Consider the following 7,077-nt stretch of genomic DNA (forward strand, 5'->3'; position numbering starts at 1 on the left):
TTTTAAAATGTCAAAATTACCCTTCCCTTCATTTATATAACTCTCTTCACTCACTATGGGGGTTAAATGTAATTTTAGATAAATATGGGGGATTTGTGGATATTTTATATTGTAAAGGCATTTTCATATTAATTTATTTATTTCATTACTTTTTCTAAAATGTCAAAATTACCCTTCCTCTCATCTATATAAACCCTCCTCACTCATTTTATTTACACACTTTTCATATCACTCAAACACTCACTCTCACTTTCATTTTTTTTTCAACATCAATTAGTAGGGATTCGTTCGGACGAAAGAAGTTCGTATTTTTGAATTCAACTCGAAAAAATACTATTCATCAAAAAAAGGTATTTATGCCAATCTTAGCCTAAAACTTAATTTTATTTGTTAAATCTAGTTTTTATGTCATAATATGAGGGTTAAATGCAATGTTTGACAAGTATGAGGGGTTAAAATAATTTAGGATAAATATGGGGGGTTTTTAGATATTTTACATTATAAAGGCATTTTCATATTTATTTATTTATTTCATTACTTTTTCTAAAATGTCAAAATTACCCTTCCCCTCATCTATATAAACCCTCCTCACTCATTTTATTTACACACCTTCTCATTTCACTCTCACTTTCATTTTTTTTTCAACATCAATTAGTAGAGATTCGTTCGGACGAAAGAAGTTCGTATTTTTGAATTCGACTCAAAAAAATACTATTTATAAAAAAAGGTATTTATGTCAATCTTAGCCTAAAACTTAATTTTATTTATTAAATCTAGTTTTTATGTCATAATATGAGGGTTAAATGCAATATTTGACAAGTATGAGGGGTTAAATGTAATTTAGGATAAATATGGGGGGTTTTAGATATTTTACATTGTAAAGGCATTTTCATATTTATTTATTTATTTCATTACTTTTTCTAAAATGCCAAAATTACCCTTCCCCTCATCTATATAAACTTTCCTCACTCATTTTATTTACACACACTTTTCATATCACTCAAACTCTCACTCTCACTTTCATTTTTTTTTCAACATCAATTAGTAGGGATTCGTTCGGACGAAAGAAGTTCGTATTTCTAAATTCAACTCAAAAAAATACTATTCATCAAAAAAAGGTATTTATGTCAATCTTAGCCTAAAACTTAATTTTATTTGTTAACTCTAGTTTTTATGTCATAATATGGGGGTTAAAGCAATGTTTGACAAGTATGGGGGTTAAATGTAATTTAGGGTAAATATGAGGGCGTTTTGGATATTTTAGATAAATATGGGGGGTTTTGGATATTTTACAATATATACAGGATTTATATAACATGTTAAAAATAGATAGGTATTGCTTTGATATAAGACAACATACAAGGGTGTTAAATAAAGAAAGAGATAATTGAGGGGTTAAATGAAATGTTATTAAAATTAGGGCGCATTTTCATATTAAACAATGTAAGCGCATTATAATTGAAATCATAGGTTTTTCGAGTTTCACCGCTTTAGAATATATCAATGCACATTTTCCAGATTTCTAAAGAATTTTTCGATTATTGCCATACTAGGGTATTTCAACTTTTAGATTCCGAATTTTAGTTTCGTTATTTCGAATTTCATCGCTTTAGGATATATCAATTCGTATTTTTCAGATTTCTGAAGAATTTTTCGATTGTTGTCATTCTATGGTATTTCAACTTTTAGGATTCAAATTTCAGTTCTGTTTTTTTGAATTTCGCCGTTTTAGCATATATCAACTCGTATTTTTCAGATTTTCGTAGAATTGTTCAATTATTACCATTCTAGGGTATTTCAACTTTTAGAATTCGAATTTCAGCTCAATTTTTTTTGAATTTTATCGTTTTAGGATATATCCACTAGTATTTTTTAGATTTCTGAAGAAATTTTTTATTATTGACATTTTAAAGTATTTCAAAGTATAGAATTTGAATATCTATTCCAAAGTATAGATATTATAAAAACGTTTTAAATGGAATGTTACAAACAGATAGTGCATTTTGATATAAGATAACATATGAAAGTGTTATATAAATTGTTAAATAATTATAGGGGGACAAATAAAATATTAGAAAAACATGAGGAGTTTTTTTAAATTATTAATAATTGTACGACTGTTTTACATAGTTATTATTGATTTTTTTATTATAAATGAATAATTATCTTCAAAAACTTGTCATTGCAGGATTGATAATTAAAATGGATGGTTATGTATCGGTTCGTTACCAGGGAGAATGGATTCAAGGGCACAACAACACAATGAAATATGTTGGAGGAGCCAAACAATTGATTAAAATCCCTTATAGAACAACATTCGAGGGATTTATTGAGCTTTTGGCGGAGTCTTGCAGTATTGATCCAATGAAAAACTACATTCAAGTATCAATGAAGCCAAGAAAAATTGAGCTCGATTGCCCCATCCAGATCCAAAATAATGAAGATGTCCAAGGTCTTCTTGATATGTCCCAGTACTTTCAGGAATGTATTCCTGTTTTTGTTACATGTACCCCAATTGAAGGGCAGAAGGAAAAAGATGAAGATGAAAAAGAAAGTAGTTGGGTCAAAAAAGAATACGATTTGGAAAAGTTGATTGATTTCAGTAATGACCTGTTGTATATTGCAAACTCATGGGCTCATGGAGAAAAAGATATAGTTCCCTATTGGGGTGACTTTGATGGAAATGATATGCCTGACATTCCTTCAGAAGATGTAGAGCCTGAGTATATGGCATCAGTTACCGAGGGTATGGATAGTTTGCAACTTGAAGATCCTACTTTAGGTGATGGAAATTATTCTGGGCCATTTTTTGACAATGTCCCCACTGATCCATTTAGGTGGCTTCCTGATTTTCCTCCACAGCCATCAGCATCATCAAGTGGTTCCAGATCGATCCGAGAGGAGAATGGTGTCAAGATTGGTGATATTTTTCATAATAAAGTCCAATTAAAAGACGTCGTGATGCAATTCGCCTTACTTAAAGGATTTCAATTTGGTGTCAAAAAGTTTGACAAGAAACGGTGGGAAATTAAGTGCAAGACTGAAAATTGTAAGTGGTATATACATGCAACCAAGTCCACTGTCGGTGATGTGTGGGGGATCAACTCTATGAATCCTACCCACACATGTTTAATTGATCAAATCATGCCACATCACAGACAAGCTGGGGCCCGAGCTTTAGGTCAATTAATGAGATCAAAGTTTGTGATGATTGATCGAATTTATCGGCCTAAAGAAATAATTGTGGACATCGTCGATCTATATAAAATTGATATTTCGTACTCACAGGCTTAGCGGGCAAGAAATTAGGCTATCAATTCATTAAGGGGTTCACCGGAGGAATCATTTATGCTTTTACCAGATTATTGCTACAATCTACAACGTACTAATCCGGGTACCGTTACTGCTATTGAAACAGATGATGACTATCGGTTTACGAATTTTTTCATGGCGTTAGGATGTTCCGTTCGTGCATTCAGAGAATATCTTTGCCCTATTATTTGCATTAACGCTGCTTTCCTTAAAGGTCAATATCTGGGGCATTTATTTATTGTGGTCGCTCTTGATGGTAATAATCAGATATATCCTATTGGTTTCGGTGTCGGCAAAAAAGAAGATCACGACACGTGGTGTTGTTTTCTTATGAGAATTAAAGAATGCATCCCTGACCTCTCTGAGCTTGCAATAATCTCAGATCGACATCATGCTATCTACTCGGCAATGGCTGAAGTCTTTCCAGATGTCCACCATGGATGTTGTTGTCATCATCTTCTGTGTAACATGCGGGCAAAGTATAAACGAGACTCAAAGGTATAGTGTAAATAAGTATTTAAATTTATAACAGTTTATCCTTTTCATACATTTTGCTTATACTGAGTTTTCATATTTTTTACCATTTTACAAGTTGCGGCTGCATATTGGAAAGCCGTAAAATCATACACAGAACCTAAATTTGGTTCGATGATGCAATCCCTTGACTCAATGAACCCCCAAGCTGGAGCTTATCTACGGGATGTCGGATTTGAGCATTGGAGTAGAGCATACTTTCCAGGACATCGATACAACATCATGACCACAAATATTGCTGATTCATTTAATGCCCTTGTCAGACATGCACGGGGTTTACCTATAACCATGCTCTTGGAGTTTATTCGTGGTACCATGCAACGATGGTTTTACGAGAGGAGAACCCATGCAAGTAAGTATCAAATCGATATTAATTAAAAGTTGTCTCATGTACTTTTTTCCACTTTGTTAATCATATTACCAAATGCGTTCTTAATATTTTTTTTCAAACTATAGATGAATGTCATAACTTTCTCACCCCTTGGGCGGAAGATAAGATCAATAATCGTCTATCAAAGTCTGCAAGTCTGGATGTTCGACTGATTACACCTACTCAGTATCAGGTTGTTGGATTTGGTGGATTCATGGGTATTGTGGACTTTGGTGACAAGTCTTGCACGTGTAGAAAGTTTCAGCTTTCACGTATTCCGTGCAAGCATGTCATTGTCGTTGCACGACATATGAGACTCATGAATGTGCACGGATGAGTTCATCCATTCTTCTGCACCGACATTTACCGTGCAATATATCAGAAACCGATCAATCCTCTTGGAAATCAATGTGATTGGTTACACTCACCAGAAGACAGAGTTATATTGCCCCCCGTCCTCGATAGTCGTCGTCCAGGTCGTCTATCCAACAGAAATCGACGTCCATCGCAAGGAGAAATTGTTACACAGAGGATTTGCAGTCGTTGCCATGAACTGGGGCATACACGAACCCAATGTAAATCCCCAGCATCGGTCCCGAGCTCCGCCCCACAGCGTTCATCTACAAAAGGTAAAGGAACGAGATCTTGACATGCTTATACTCAATTTTGTTTGTTATATGATTCTTCATTGTTGTACTTCAGTTTTATGTAACCGATGTATTTTTATTATTATTTCAAACGTGTAATTGTATTGTTATTTGATGTAATAAATTTAGTGTTTCGTATGAGTTATTTCAGTATTACTTTATTTCCTCTAATTGTTTCAAGTGTGTAAATGTTTGAGTAATCATACGTTTTTATTATTTTTTTATGACAATATTATTTAAAAAATGAAATCAAATACGATACATAGCCATATATAACCACAAATAAAGTATATCGTACACATATAAACATACAATAAATATATACATCTAAACATAAGAATAACGATAAATATACATCCGTGAGCTACTCGATACAATGAAAATACAACTGCGTCGCTAACCGTCGACGCATAGCGGTAAACGACTCTCGGGGAAAAACGTAGCTCCGTGATAACACCAAACACTTAAAAAATCGTAACATAAACACGCCACAGTCACCGAAGCCCAATCCCTGCTGGGGGACATCCAATGCTCGATGCAAAGTGAGGGGATCACGTCGTGGAGTCTTCCCAGAAGCTGTCCAAAAACTGGTCACCTCTAATAATGCGAGAATAAAGGTCATGTATGGTAGCATGCGCTGCTCCAGAGTCCTTATATTCCCTGAATATGAAACCTCTGAATCATATACCGTAATCAACCACTCACGAAAATCTATAACTCCGGCGACCTAATGTGCGTTCTCGAAGTTTATAGGGATGAAAACCTATAAACAATGAGATATTTTAGTTACTTATCGTTGTCGTTAACCAATTGAATATAATATAAATATATATAAACTCTACCTAATCGACCATCCCCCATGGTTTGTACAACAATCTCGGGGTGTACGCTGCATCAACCATCCTCGTGAAAAGCCCTAAAAACTCAAACTCACCAATCGGTGTGGTCTGTCAACTCTTCCAGGCCATCTCAATATGGCCTCCAAAGAATGTGTGGGCAGTCGTCCACCGCTGTGAGATAGTCGATTGGTGATCGTCCTGCTGCCGACGTAATAAAGCCAAAAAAGAATCCACATGCTAAAATGGTATAAACAAGTTCACGTGTTAGTTATTAATAAATATATCTAGCTATTTACCAAATTATATAGTATAGACAACTCACATCGTCAGTCAACCACTCGTGCGACTCTACAACAAGCCTCTAGAAGCTGTCCTTCTACTTCGATCCTATGAAGTACACATCATGTGTGTCCGAAGCCATAGCTCTGGTATACCATGTGAGGAAAGATTCCTCACGGTCTGGCACAGAGGATGGAATCGTCCTGAGTTACCATTTCACCTTCCCTCTGAGTGGATTTGTATACGGGGTGTGAACCAGTGGACCCTTCCGGACGATTCGACCACGTGCTGTACGAACCAACTGCATGTTACAAAAAACTATTAATTCATTATATCATTCAACAAAAACATACACATTATTCGATTTATGTTACCTTCTTTAGGTATGCGGGAGGAGGTTTAATTGGAGAATCCTGAGAAGCGGTCAAGTCAACAGCGCGTGCTCCGTCGACAGACTGCATAATTATATATTAAAACATCTTAGTGACATATATTTATCAATTATATTTATTTAGTAATTATAATTGACAAACCTCAATGTGAACGGTCTCAGAAACATCCTCGTGGAAGTCCTCCTCCTGTGAACTAATATCCACAAGCTTTTTAGTTGAGCTCGGGATATCAGCAAGTAACCAGAGTCGCTCATCCTGAAAAAGAGACAAAACATCATTTAAAAAAAATATAATATTAAAGACAAATTGATCAATGATATTTCTTAAATCCCCATAACCTGAACTTCCGGGGAAAGTGTTCGGAGATAACCCTCGATCGATGATATGTCAATGTCGAGTCCCTATATGCATCAAAAGGAAAAAATGGTTAATGATATTTAATATAAAATATCATATGAACAATAATTTTCATACCTCCAGTGGACGATCTAAAATGATAGGAGATCCGATCGGTAAACCCTCCTCATGACGAAGACCCTATAAAAATATGTACCATGAATTAATCGATAACAAAATAATATTAAAAATTAAGTTATAATGATAAGTGACATACCTCAGATCAGATCGGTGAAGTCACCGAAGGGTCAACCGGTGCCCCATCCTGTCGACTACCCTAAGATAATAGTAATATTAAATCTATTCAG

This window comes from Mangifera indica, unplaced genomic scaffold, assembly GCF_011075055.1.
Source record: "Mangifera indica cultivar Alphonso unplaced genomic scaffold, CATAS_Mindica_2.1 Un_0003, whole genome shotgun sequence".
Taxonomy (NCBI): domain Eukaryota; kingdom Viridiplantae; phylum Streptophyta; class Magnoliopsida; order Sapindales; family Anacardiaceae; genus Mangifera; species Mangifera indica.